We start from the raw sequence: 15,436 nt of genomic DNA on the forward strand, positions 1-15,436 counted from the left end.
CACAAAAATAAACTCAAAATGGATTAAAGACCTAAATGTAAGGTCAGACACTATAAAACTCTTAGAGGAAAACCTAGGCAGAACACTCTATGACATAAATCACAGCAAGATCCTCTTTGACCCACCTCCTAGAGAAATGGAAATAAAAAATAAATAAACAAATGGGACCTAATGAAACTTAATAGCTTTTGCAGAGCAAAGGAAACCATAAACAAGATGAAAAGACAACCCTCAGAATGGGAGAAAATATTTGCAAATGAAGCAACTGACAAAGGATTAATCTCCAAAATTTACAAGCAGCTTATGCACCTCAATAACAAAAAAACAAGCAACCCAATCCAAAAATGGGCAGAAGACCTAAACAGACATTTCTCCAAAGAAGATATACACATTACCAACTAGCACATGAAAGAATGCTCAACATCATTAATCATTAGAGAAATGCAAATCAAAACTGCAATGAGATATCATCTCACACCAGTCAGAATGTCCATCATCAAAAGATCTACAAACAATAAATTCTGGAGAGGGCGTGGAGGAAAGGGAACCCTCTTGCACTGTTGGTGGGAATGTAAATTGATACAGCCACTATGGAGAACACTATGGAGGTTCCTTAAAAAACTAAAACTAGAACTACCATACGACCCAGCAATCTCACTACTGGGCATATACCCTGAGAAAACCATAATTCAAAAAGAGTCATGTACCACAATGTTCATTGCAGCACTATTTACAATAGCCAGGACATGGAAGCAACCTAAGTGTCCATCAACAGATGAATGGATAAAGAAGATTTGGCACATATATACAATGGAATATTACTCAGCCATAAAAGGAAATGAAATTGAGTTATTTGTAGTGAGGTGGCTGGACCTAGAGACTGTCATACAGAGTGAAGTAAGTCAGAAAGAGAAAAGCAAACACTGTATGCTAACACATATATATGGAATCTAAAAAAAAAAAAAAAGGTCATGACAAACCTAGGCAGAAGATGGGAATAAAGACACAGACCTACTAGAGAATGGACTTGAGGATACGGGGAGGGGGAAGGGTAAGCTGGGACAAAGTGAGAGAGTGGCATGGACATGTATACACTACCAAACGTAAAATAGATAGCTAGTGGGAAGCAGCCGCATAGCACAGGGATATCAGCTCGGTGCTTTGTGACCACCTAGAGGGGTGGGATAGGGAGTGTGGGAGGAAGGGAGAAGGAAGAGGGAAGAGATATGGGGACATATGTATATGTATAACTGATTCACTTTGCTATAAAGCAGAAACTAACACACCATTGTAAAGCAATTATACTCCAATATAGATGTTAAAAAAAAAAAAGTTAAGGAAAAAAAAAATCCTGCAAGCTCTGCAGCACAGCCAAATAAATAAATAAATCAAAATTTAAAAATTATAAAAAATTTTAAACTCTGAATTATCAATAATTAGAATATATATATAAAAGATTTGACCTGAAACTTTACCCAAAATCAATTAAAAGATGATCAAATCTGTTAGTAATACAAATGACATTTAAATCACATAGCATAGCCCTACGTATCTGTTAGAACAGCTAAAATTCAAATAACTGACAATACCAACTGCTGGCCAGAGTGGGAATACAAAATGGTACAGCACTTTCAAAAGCATTTTCACAAATGTTTATCAAGTTAAATACAGACTTGCTAAAAGCCAACAATTCTCCTTCTAGGTATTTACACAGTGAATAATAAATAACATGGTGTTGGATTATAACACAAAGTTGAATATACATATACGTGAGAGCATACTGATAAAAATAAATGTTTTAATAAACAAATGGGGAAGAAGGGATAAAATTTCCTTACAGGATTCCAAATAATAAATATGTGGATACTCACTCCCTGAAAGTGGAGCTTAAGCCCTTATCCCCTTAAGTGTGAACTGGATTTAAAAGATTCACTTCCAAAAATAGAGTACAGAAGGGGAAAAATAGTAGCTTTAAAATGGAAACATGCTGGCTAACACTACCTTAACTAAGTGATGAATGTTAACAAGCCACCAATAACTCATGTTGATGTCACGTATCCCTTGATAAGACATAATATTATCTATGTAATAATCTTCTCTAAATACATAACTCTAATCTAGTCATAGCAAAACATCTGAGAAACTCAAATTGAGGGATATTGTACATAATATCTGACCAATACTCTTTAAATTTTCAAAGTCTTTAAAAATGGAAACACAGAAAATGTCACAGATAGGAGGTGATGAGGAAGCATGATGACTAAATGAAACATGGTATCGTGGATTGAATCCTGGAAGGGAAAAAGATAACATTAGTGGAAAAATTGGTGAAACCCAAATGAGGTCTGGAGTTCAGTTAATAGTAATATACCAATGTTAATTTCTTAGTTTTAACAAACACATTAACATTAAGTGAAGCTGGTATATGGGAATTCTCTGTATTATTCTTGCATCTTTTCTGTAAATCTAAAATCATTTCAAAATAAAAATTTATTTTAAAAAGCTAGAAATGAAACAGAGAGAAATCTCATATATGGTTGGAAAGATGCACAACAATTTGTTATCAATAACTACCTCCAGGGAGGGTATGGGAAGAGATAGGAGAATAAGTAGATTTCACTAGTTACTTCTTGTAACTGTGTATTTTTAAAAAGCTTTATCACTGATAATATATTTATATATTACTTGTGGAAAACCATTAGGAAAGAAATTATTTGAAAGCGAAGATGGCCAGTTTTCATGATGATGAAGAGCTATGTTTGTCCTGAGCGACAACGTGTTTTGAATCTGCGAGAGAGAAAAATCCCTTCTGTATGTGACTGCTACTGGAGAAAGTAAAATTTACCATCTTCAGGTAAATTCAGTAATGATTTACCAGAACATAATTTCTTGTTGATGAGTCAGAAAATCCATCCCAAATAAATGAGGCTTCATGAGAAGCCAAAATGTGGGACGTATTTAAGCAACACAGGAGAATAAAATCCCGGATAAACACGGTAATCCTCCCCACCCCCAGAGTCTTGTTTTAAGGAAAACCCAATGCAATAGAGAAAAACATATCACTTAATGGGTATCTAAGGACTCACTCCCTCTGTGGTTTCCTATTTGCCTCAAGGATCCTCTGGGGCACTTGCTGTTGTCATGTGTACATGTAATTGTCTATATGATCTCAGAAATACCACTTGCAGGTGGAAAACAAAATGCTCCAGTCTCCTAACACCAAGCCTTCTTCAGGAAGCAACCAGGAACATCACTACTTTGGGAAAGCATGTTTTTTTGAGGAAAATCCAGTGTGTATAGGTAAACAAGCGCAGGTAAAATGATGAAGAGACTGGCCTGGCTTCCAATAATTATATCTACTGTTTTGCCTCTCTTCGGGGTAATATTTCCCCTTAGTAGAGTCCTTTGTAGCAACTTGAAAAGCCAAGGGGGAATATTTAGTTCAATTAACCTGGTGCAACTTTAAGGATACAGGACAAATGTTAAGAACATTTTTACTAAATTAAATCACCTTTTGGATCTGGTTCTTTCTTCAACTTTCACCTCCTTGTCCCACTGTTCTTAAGAGCTTTCCATAACCTCTATCTGGAAATTTAGTAGCCAGCTCATGGGAAAATATAATTATTGGGTCCCAGAAGTAAGTAAACCTAGTAAACATCAATGAAGCAGCATTAAGAGTAAATCCTCAGTGTCATCTTCATTTTTCAGTGGGAATTTACACATCACCACTGTTGCCACCAGGTGGTACCACTTGGCAATGTTGGTTGGGAAAGTGGGAAATTTTAATGAACTTTTCATGTACCAATCAGAGTTTTCCTTTTGAAATTTGTCCCTTACCCCACCCCTTAACTGCATTTTCCTACCCTACAGATTTGTTGTAGATTGACGTTTTCTTAATGCCTAAATACAATCTGCGTAACTAGTGACATGGTCATAAAAATTACATTTCATGCTTAGTTGCTTCTAGCCTGTTTCAAGCTGCTTAGAGTAGAAAATTCTCCATTTCTATTTCCACAAACTTTTAGGGAGGAATATGTTTCCTCTTGAATGCAGGCACAATCTTATTTCTCATTTAGAGCTTATGAAATCTGATTTAGTTATTATTTCTGAATTTATCCTGATGTGGTTTATGTAAGTTTCTATGAATAAATCTAAAGGAAAACACACCACTGACTATATCGGTTCATTCCTTGGCTGATGTGTGTTGTTTTAGAAAATGACCTCCTAGATTCAAGTACAAGGACAACAGATTCATTTTGCTGCACTCTATTTCACATTTATCTATGGTTTCTTCCATGGATTTATGTAACCAGATCCATAGGTAGGGGACTGCTAAGAAAAAAAGTTTGTGTGTTTACCTGTTGCATATCTAGCCGTGGCTATAAGAAATGGCTGCCTATGATCTCAAGGCATTCTCCATAGTGAAAATAGTTTGTGATCATAGGAAACCCATAGATCTTTATTACTGAGGCTTAACAGAACACATTAAACAGAAGACTAAAAATTAAATTATGAAACATCTGAAAACCCAGCATCAAAATCATGAAATTGAGGATGGTGGAGGTAGGAACTATGAGAAATATAATAGATCATGTTAGTTGTTTCCGTTTCTCTCTTCATGCCTCATCCTTTTGTGGTTCACTGTGGGTGGAGTTTATTTCCCCACCACATTGATGTTGGGCTTCTACGTGTGACTTGCTTTAGTCAGGGGAATGTGGTAGCAAGTAATAGAGCCAGTTCTAAGTTCAGGCATTAGGGGGAATCATGTAGTTTTTCTTGCCCATTTTTGGTTTCTGCCATCTTCCTTAAGAAGAGCAAGCCCCAGAATGAGAGAAGTATTGGTGGAGTATATCTGTACTTGATTGGCAGCCTAAAGCAAAATGCTCCACCTGACTTACAGACATGGCAGCAAGAAAATACATGTTTATTGTCATAAGCCACTGACATTTGTGGAGTCATTTTTTATCTCACATTATTATAGCAATACTTGACCCATAAAAATATTTTTAAAGGATTTAAAGCATTTAATTTGACTTTTGTTCCCCTTTCCTTCTTCTTTTGGTTCAACCAGATCAGTCATAGCCATTGAGGAAGAAAATGAGACATTAACAACAGGTGTTGTTCTCTCAGGACTCTTCCCCAATATGAAGTATGTCAGTATTCTTATCTACCTTATCATCTGATCTACCTTGCTGCAGTAATTGGGAACTTCATCCTGCTCCTCCTGATATGGATGGACTTGAGGCTCCACACTCCAATGTACTTTCTGCTCAGCCACCATTCTCTCATAGACCTGGCCCTCATCAGCGGCACTGTTGCAAAGATGATGGTAAACTTTTTCTCTGGAAGGAAGGACATCACTCGTGTTGGCTGTGGAACCCAGCTATTTTTCTTTTTTACTCTTGGGGGTGCTGAATATATCCTCTTGACCCTCATGGCTTATGATTGATATGTAGCTGTTTGTAACCCCTTGAGATATGCAGTCATTATAAACCAAGGGGTCTGTGCAAATGGTCATAGTGTCTTGGACTGGGGGCATTTTAGCTTCTACAGCCCACACATTCTATGCTATGAATCTGCCTATCTGTGGCTCCAGAGAAATCCACCATTTCTTCTGTGAGATCCCAGCAATCATGAAGATCTCATGCAAAGACACTTCCACCTATGAAGTAGTGGTCTCTGTGATGGGCATCACATTTATCATCATCCCTTTTGGATTTATTATGGCTTCATACACCTTCATCTTCCTCACTGTCCTGCATATGAAATCCCCCCAAGGCAGGAACAAAGCCTTGGCCACCTGCTTCTCCCATCTTAACAGTGGTAAGCTTTTATCTAGGACCATATGTTTATATGTACATGACACCTGGTTCCTCTCATACCCCTGATCAGAAGCAGGCTGTGTCTGTATTTTGCACTGTCCTCACACCCATGCTCAATCCACTCATCTACAACTTGAGAAACAAAGATGTGTTAGGAGCTTTCCAGAAGGTCCTGAGGAAACATCCAGTCTCTAAATGGAACACATACATATCAAGGTGGAAAACAGTTATCTAGAGGGTCAAGAACAAAGACTCCAGGAGCATCACATTCGCATTTTCCAGCATGAGGTACTTTGCTGTAGCCCTATAGGCAAACCACATGGTTGAATTCGATTGGCAATATTAATTCAATCATAAATAGTTTGTAAGGAGCTTTTTCTCAATCAGTTTCTAATAATGTGTTTTCAAAATGGATCATTTCAATTGCTATTCATCAAACCAGTTCATAAACACAAAGTTCCAATCTTCTCTTTTTATATCTGAAATATTTAGACATTTTTCAGTGTCCTTGAGGCTCAGCTTTATTTGGTATTATTGGTGCTTCAGGTCTTGTTAATTTCCATTGTTAGACGTACCAAGTTCCTGTGAAAGACATATGTGACTGACAATGTAAAAAAAGAATTGGTTTTATCATGGACAATAAAAACAATATTTTTTTCTCTTAAATACCCTAGAGAAACTAGGCTCTATTCTCCCTGCCTGTCTTGGATAGAAGCTTTTTTTGATCTAGCTTCAGATCCTTCATCCAGTAAGTGCACTGGTAACTCAAGATAGAAAGTGGAAATAAGGATCTCAAAAAGATACACCTACCTGTCACCTATTTAGAGAAGGTACCCTCTGCCCATGTCAAATATTCCCCAGATTCTCTGGAATCAGTGCATATTCATAGCTGTCTTTTTCCTTATGGGATACTTTTAAGCTCTTAGGAGTCACTGTCATTTATCTATAATGAATGCATAAATAGGTGAAATTTGATGCACAGAGATAAAAATAATTGGAGTGTTTTTGAGTTTGGTAGTCTATGTAAAGTAATTATAAGGTTCATCAAAAAATGAAACAGATTGAACTATGAATAAGGCTGAAGTAACCAGTAGAGATAAACAACATTTCACAGTTGGTTATATGAATATTAGAGAGGTGTTGTATTGGACTCCCAAGAGGAGATCCATGACTGCATGTGGAAACACATGCAAACCCAGATGGCTACCTAAGGCCAGAGTGGATGATGCCTCTATTGCTTAGAACACAGAATGCAAGCAGGAAGGCTGACCAGCTGCTACTGAGAACAAGGGCTGTGAAAGGCATCCAGGTAAGGCTCTTCTCTGACATTGTGAAAGTGCCATCTGGGGCAATCCCACATTTCACATGACAAAAGAGGATAAAGTTTTGTTGGAATTGTGAGTCTCAGTAATAAGGTCCAAGTCAAGATTCTCTTGATGTAGAAAAGATTTTATTTAGTTTTCTGTGACTAAGGAAATTGTCCTTGATAGCACGCCATATGAATCATAATAAAACTTTGTGATTGAAATAAATTGCAAAATCCAATGTCAACAATAACCAGTTATGCCCCACAAAGAAAAAAATTAAATTGTGATATATATTATTTAACAACCTTCAGCTCATCAGAAGCCAAAAAGCACTCTAAAATCTATTGGTGGGTATGATGTGTAGAAAAGGGCATTTATGTGCTTCGCAGGTATAAATGTGCACTGTTATGGCTTTTTTGGAATCCAATTTATTAAAATTAAATTGTGTTCTTTTCAGGAATTCTCCTTTTAGGAACTTTCCAAAATAAATGAAATAAAAGTATCAAAACTTAAAATATGTGCTTTCATGTTTTTTGTGGAATTATTTTCTCAAAGATTAGCAACAACAAATGTGATAATGACTGAATAAATTGTGGTACATCCATATCATGGAAACTGCACAGCTACTATAAAGAATGAGTAAAAAATATTCTAGATAATTAGAAGGATCCCCAGAAGAAATTTTGGGGGAAGAACACGACGTTTGGGGGGGAATGTTATAATAAAAATCTGTATTATGGAAAAATTAACAGTGTCCCCAGCATTGCTATATACGTGTACATTAGTGTTTTAAGTGTATTCAATAATATTTTTTCAAGCATTATTGAGATTTAATTGACATATAACATTGTGTGTATTTAATGTGTACAATATGATAATTTGATACACATATATATTGCAAAATGTTTACCTCAATAAGGTAAGTCAACAAATCATGCACCTCACATATTTACAATTTTGTTGTTGTTATGGTGAGAACATTAAAGATTTATATTTTGTGCGTTTTTTTTAACTTTTTTTCAATTGAAGTATAGTTGATTTTCAACATTGTATTAGTTTCAGGTGTATAACAAAGTGATTCGGTTTTATACATTTTTTTTTTCAGGTTATTTTCCATTATACATTATTATAAAAGGAGAAGCCACAATGAGATGGTAGGAGGGGCAGAATCACATTAAAATCAAATCTCATAACTGCTGGATGGGTGACTCACAAACTGGAGAAAAATTATACCACAGAAGTCCACCCACTGGAGTGAAGGTTCTGAGCCCCACATCAGGCTTCCCAACCTGGGGGTCCAGCAATAGGAGGAGGAATTCCCAGAGAATCAGATTTTGAAGGATAGTGGGATTTGATTGCAGGACTTTGACAGGACTAGGGGAAACAGAGACTCCACTCTTGGATGGCACACACAAAGTAGTGTGCACCTCAGGACCCAGGGGGAAGGAGCAGTGACCCCATAGGAGACTGAACCGGACTTACCTGCTAGTGTTGGAGGGTCTCCTGCAGAGGTGGGGGGGGGCGGCTGTGGCTCACCACAGGCACAAGGACACTGGCAGCGGAAGTGCTGGGAAGTACTCCTTGGTGTGAGCCCTCCTGGAGTCTGCCATTAGCCCCACTGAGGAGTCTGTGGGTTCCAGTGCTGGGTCGCCTCAGGCCAAACAACCAAGAGGGAGGGAACTCAGCCCCTCCCATCAGCAGAAAAGTGGATTAAAGTTTTATGGAGCTCTGTCTACCAGAGCAACACCCAGCTCTACCCACCACCAGTCCCACCCATCAAGAAGCTTGCACAAACCTCTTAGAGAGCCTCATCCACCAGAGAGCAGACAGTAGAAACAAGAACTACAATCCTGCAGCCTGTGGAATAAAAACCATATTCACAGAAAGATAAACAAAATGAAAAGACAGAGGACTATGTAGCAGATGAAGGAACAAGATAAAAGCCCAGAAAAACGAAATGAAGTGGAGATAAGCAACCTTCCAGAAAAAGAATTCAGAATAATGATAGTGAAAATGATCCAGGACCTCAGAAAAAGAATGGAGGCAAAGATCAAGAAGATGCAAGAAATGATTAACAAAGATCTAGAAGAATTAAAAACAAACACCTAGAAGGATTAAAGAACAAACAAACAGAGATGAACAATACAATAACTGAAATGAAAAATACACTAGAAGGAATCAATGGCAGAAAAACTGAGGCAGAAGAAAGGATAAGTGACCTGGAAGACAGAATCGTAGAATTCACTGCCACAGAACAGAATAAAGAAGAAAGAATGAAAAGAAATGAAGACAGCCTAAGAGACCTCTGGGACAACATTAAACGCAACAACATTCACATTATAGGGATCCCAGAAGGAGAAGAGAGAGAGAAAGGACCCGAGAAAATATTTGAAGAGATTATAGTTGAAAATTTCCCTAAAGTGGGAAAGAAAATAGCCACCCAAGTCCAGAAAACGCAGAGAAACCCAGGCAGGATAAACCCAAGGAGAAACACACTGAGACACATAGTAATCAAACTGACAAAACTTAAAGACAAAGAGAAATTCTTAAAATCAACAAGGGAAAAGCAACAAATACCATACAAGGGAACTCCCATAAAGTTAACAGCTAATTTCTCAGCAGAAACTCTACAAGCCAGAAGGGAGTGGCACAATATATTTAAAGTGATGAAAGGGACGAACCTACAACCAAGATTACTCTACCTGGCAAGGATCTCATTCAGATTTGACAAAGAAATCAAAAGCTTTACAGACAAGCAAAAACTAAAAGCCACCAAACCAGCTCTACAACAAATTCTAAAGGAATTCTATAGGCAGGAAACACAGAGAAGAAAAGGACCTACAAAAACAAACCCAAAACAATTAAGAAAATGGTAATAGAAACATGCAAATTGATAATTACCTTAAATGTGAATGGATTAAAGGCTCCAACCAAAAGACATAGGCTTGCTGAATGGATATAAAAACAAGACTCATATATATGCTGTCTACAAGACACCAACTTCAGACCTAGGAACACATACAGACTGAAAGTGAGAGGATGGAAAAAATATTTCATGCAGATGGAAATCAAAAGAAAGCTGGATTAGAAATATTCATTTCAGATAAAATAGACTTTAAAATGAAGAACGTTACAAGAGAAAAGGAAGGACACTACATAATGATCGAGGGATCAATCCAAGAAGAAGATATAACAATTATAAATATATATGCACCCAACATAGGAGTACCTCAATACATAAGGCAAATGCTAACAGCTATAAAAGAGGAAATTGACAGTAACACAATAATAGTGGGGGACTTTAACACCTCACTTTCACCAATGGACAGATCATCAAGACAGAAAATTAATAAGGAAACACAAGCTTTAAATGACACAGTAGAACAGATGATTTAATTGGTATTTTTTAACATTTTTATTGGAGTATAATTGCTTTCCAATGGTGTGTGTGTGTTAGTTTCTGCTGTATAACAAAGTGAATCAGCTATACATATACATATATCCCCATATCTCCTCCCTTTTGCATCTCCCTCCTACCTTCCCTATCCCACCCCTCTAGGTGGTCACAAAGCACCAAGCTGATCTCCCCCAAGTTGATCTCCCTGTGCTATGTGGCTGCTTCCCACTAGCTATCTATTTTACACTTGGTAGTGTATATATGTCCATGCCACTTCTCACTTCATCCCAGCTTACCCTTCCCCCTCCCCCTGTCCTCAAGTCCATTCTCTATGTCTGCGTCTTTATACTGTCCTGCTCCTAGGTTCTTCAGAACCTTTATTTTTTTTTTTAGATTCTATATATATGTGTTAGCATATGGTATTGTTTTTCTCTTTCTGACTTACTTCATTCTGTATGACAGTCTCTAGGTCCATCCACCTCACTACAAATAACTCAATTTCATTTCTTTTTATGGTTGAGTAATATTCCATTGTACATATGTGCCACATCTTTAACCACTCATCAGTCGATGGACACTTAGGTTGCTTCCATGTCCTGGCTATTGTAAATAGAGCTGCAATGGACATTGTGGTACATGACTCTTTTTGAATTATGGTTTTCTCAGGGTATATGACCAGTAGTGGGATTGCTGGGTCATATGTTAGTTCTATTTTTAGTTTTTTGAGAAACCTCCATAATGTTCTCCATAATGGCTGTCTCAATTTACATTCCCACTAATAGTGCAAGGGGGTTCCCTTTTCTCCACACTCACTTTAACATTTATTGCTTGTAGATATTTTGATGATGGGGATTCTGACTGGTGTGGGGTGATACCTCATTGTGGTTTTGATTTGCATTTCTCTAATGATTAGTGATGTTGAGCATCTTTTTATGTGCTTGTTGGTGATCTGTATATCTTCTTTGGAGAAATGTCTATTTAGGTCTTCTGCCCATTTTTGGATTGGGTTGTTTATTTTTTTGATATTGAGCTGCATGAGCTGTTTGTATATTTTGGAGATTAATCCTTTGTCAGATGCTTCATTAGCAAATATTTTCTCCCATTCTGAGGTTTGTCTTTTTGTCTTGTTTATGGTTTCTTTTGCTGTGCAAAAGCTTTTAAGTTTCATTAGGTCCCATTTGCTTATTTTTGTTTTTATTTCCATTTCTCTTGGAGATGGGTCAAAAAGGATCTTACTGTGATTTATGTCATAGAGTGTTCTGCCTAGGTTTTCCTCTAAGAGTCTGATAGTGTCTGGCCTTAACTTTAGGGCTTTAATCCATTTTGACTTTATTTTTGTGTATGGTGTTAAGGAGTGGTCTAATTTCATTTTTTTACATGTAGCTGTCCAGTTTTCCCAGCACCACTTATTGAAGAGGCTGTCTTTTCTCCGTTGTATATTCTTGCCTCCTTTATCAAAGATAAGGTGACCATATGTGTGTGGGTTTATCTCTGGGCTTTCTATCCTATTCCATTGATCTATATTCCTGTTTTGTGCCAGTACCATACTCTCTTGATTACAGTAGCTTTGTAGTATAGTCTGAAGTCAGGGAGCCTGATTGCTCCAGCTTCATTTTTCTTTCTCAAGATTGCTTTGGCTATTCAGGGTCTTTTGTGTTTCCATACAAATTGTGAAATTTTTTGCTCTAGTTCTGTGAAAAATGCCATTGGTAGTTTGATAGGGATTGCAATGAATCTGTAGATTGCTTTGGGTAGTACAGTCATTTTCACAATGTTGATTCTTCCAATCCAAGAACATGGTATATCTCTCCATGTGTTCGTATCATTTTTAATTTCTTTCATCAGTGTCATAGTTTTCTGCATACAGATTTTTTATCTCCTTAGGTAGGTTTATTCCCAGGTATTTTATTCTTTTTGTTTCAGTGGTAAATGGGAGTGTTTCCTTAATTTCTCTTTCAGATTTTTCATCATCAGTGTATAGGAATGCAAAAGATTTCTGAGCATTAATTTTGTATCTTGCTACTTTACTAAATTCATTGATTAGCTCTAGTAGTTTTCTGGTATCATCTTTAGGATTCTCTATGTATATTACCATGTCATCAGCAAACAATGACAGCTTTAGTTCTTCTTTTCCAATTTGGATCCCTTTTATTTCTTTTTCTTCTCTGATTGCTGTGGCTAAAATTTCCAAACTATTTTGTATAATAGTAGTGAGAGTGGGCAAATCTTGTCTTTTTCCTGATCTTAGTGGAAATGGTTTCAGTTTTTCACCATTGAGAACAATGTTGGCTGTGTGTTTGTCATATATGGCCTTTATTATGTTGAGGTAAGTTCCCTCTATGCCTACTTTCTGGAGGGTTTTTATCATAAATGGGTGTTGAATTTTGTCAAAAGCTTTCTTTGCATCTATTGAGGTGATCGTATGGTTTTTCTCCTTCATTTTCTTAATATGGTTTATCACATTGATTTGCATATATTGAAGAATCCTTGCATTCCTGGGATAAACCCCACTTGATCATGGTGTATGATTCTTTTAATGTGCTGTTGGATTCTATTTGCTAGTGCTCTGTTGAGGATTTTTGCATCTATGTTCATCAGTGATATTGGCCTGTAGTTTTCTTTCTTTGTGACATCTTTGTCTGGTTTTGGTATCAGGATGATGGTGGCCTCGTAGAATGAGTTTGGGAGTGTTCCTCCCTCTGCTATATTTTGGAAGAATTTGAGAAGGATAGGTGTTATCTCTTCTCTAAATATTTGATAGAATTCGCCTGTGAAGCCATCTGGTCCTGGGCTTTTGTTTGTTGGCAGATTTTTTTTAAATTAATTAATTTATTTATTTTTGGCTGCATTGGGTCTTTGTTGCTGCGTGGGCTTTCTCTAGTTGTGGCGAGCGCGGCCCACTCTTCGCTGCAGTGTGCAGGCCTCTCACTGCAGTGGCCTCTCCTGCTGTGGAGCATGGACTCTAGGCACGTGGGCCTCAGCAGTTGTGGCACATGGGCTCAGCAACCGTGGCTCACGGGCTCTAGAGCACAGGCTCAGCAGCTATGGCACACAGGCTTAGCTGTTCTGTGGCATCTTCCTGGACCAGGGCTTGAACCCATGTCCCCTACATTGGCAGGTGGATTCTTAACCACTGCGCCACCAGGGAAGTCCCTGTTGGAAGATTTTTAATCACAGTTTCAATTTCAGTGCTTGTGACTTGTCTGTTTATGTCTTCTATTCCTTCCTGGTTCAGTCTCGGAACATTGTGCTTTTCTAAGAATTTGTCCATTTCTACCAGGTTTTCCATTTTATTGGCATATAGCTGCTTGTAGTAATCTCTCATGAGCCTTTGTATTTCTTCAGTGTCAGTTGTTACTTCTCCTTTTTCATTTCTAATTCTATTGATTTGAGTCTTCTCCATTTTTTTCTTGATGAGTCTGGCTAATGGTTTATCAATTTTGTTTATCTTCTCAAAGAACCAGCTTTAAGTTTTATTGATCTTTGCTATCGTTTCCTTCATTTCTTTTTCATTTATTTCCGATCTGATTTTTATGATTCCTTTCCTTCTAACTTTGGGGGTTTTTTGTTCTTCTTTCTCTAATTGCTTTAGGTGTAAGGTTAGGTTGTTTTTTTGAGATGTTTCTTGTTTCTTAAGGTAGGATTGTACTGCTATAAACTTCCCTCTTAGAACTGCTTTTGCTACATCCCATAGGTTTTGGGTCATCATGTTTTCATTGTCATTTGTTTCTAGGTATTTTTTTATTTCCTCTTTGATTTCTTCAGTGATCTCTTGGTTATTTAATAGTGTATTGTTTAGCCTCCATGTGTTTGTATTTTTTTTACAGATTTTTTCCTGTAATCGATATGTAGTCTCATAGCGTTGTAGTCGGAAAAGATACTTGATACGATTTCAATTTTCTTAAATTTACCAAGGCTTGATTTGTGACCCAAGATATGATCTATCCTGGAGAATGTTCTTTGAGCACTTGAGAAGAAAGTGTATTCTGTTGCTTTTGGATGGAATGTCCTATAAATATCAATTAAGTCCATCTTGTTTAATGTATCATTTAAAGCTTGTGTTTCCTTATTTATTTTCATTTTGGATGATCTGTCTATTGGTGAAAGTGGGATGTTAAAGTCCCCTACTATGATTGTGTTACTGTTGATTTCCCCTTTTATGGTTGTTAGCATTTGCCTTATGTATTGAGGTGATCCTGTGTTGGGTGCATAAATATTTACAATTGTTATACCTTCTTCTTGGATTAATCCCTTGATCATTACGTAGTGTCCTTCTTTGTCTCCTGTAATAGTCTTTATTTTAAAGTCTATTTTGTCTGTTATGAGAATTGCTACTCCAGCTTTCTTTTGATTTCCACTTGCATGGAATATCTTTTTCCATCCCCTCAATTTCAGACTGTATGTGTCCCTAGGTCTGAAGTGGGTCTCTTGTAGACAGCATATATATGGATCTTGTTTTTGTACCCACTCAGTGAGATTGTGTCTTTTGGTTGGAACATTTAATCTATTTACATTTAAGGTAATTATCGATATATTTGTTCCTATTACCATTTTCTTAATTGTTTTGGGTTTGTTATTGTAAGTCTTTTCCTTCCCTTTTGTTTCCTGTCTAGAGAAATTCCTTTAGCATTTGTTGTAAAGCTGGTTTGGTGGTGCTGAATTCTCTTAGCTTTTGCTTGTCTGTAAAGATTTTAATTCTCCATTGAATCTGAATGAGATCCTTGCTGGGTAGAGTAATGATGGTTGTAGGTTTTTCCCTTTCATCACTTTAACTATGTCCTGCCATTCCCTTCTGGCTTGCAGAGTTTCTGCTGAAAGATAAGCTGTTAACCTTATGGGGATTCCCTTGTATGTTAGTTGTTGCTTTTGCCTTGCTGCTTTTAATATTTTTTCTTTGTATTTAATTTTGG

At 37.1% G+C, this 15,436-nt stretch overlaps 1 pseudogene; it reads left to right on the plus strand.

Annotated features, from left to right (window-relative positions):
* The first annotated feature begins 2,745 nt into the window (after positions 1 to 2,745).
* Positions 2,746 to 6,057, plus strand: LOC118892591 (annotated as a pseudogene).
* The last annotated feature ends 9,379 nt before the right edge of the window (positions 6,058 to 15,436 follow it).

The sequence above is a fragment of the Balaenoptera musculus genome, chromosome 3, assembly GCF_009873245.2.
Source record: "Balaenoptera musculus isolate JJ_BM4_2016_0621 chromosome 3, mBalMus1.pri.v3, whole genome shotgun sequence".
NCBI classification, from domain to species: Eukaryota; Metazoa; Chordata; class Mammalia; order Artiodactyla; family Balaenopteridae; genus Balaenoptera; species Balaenoptera musculus.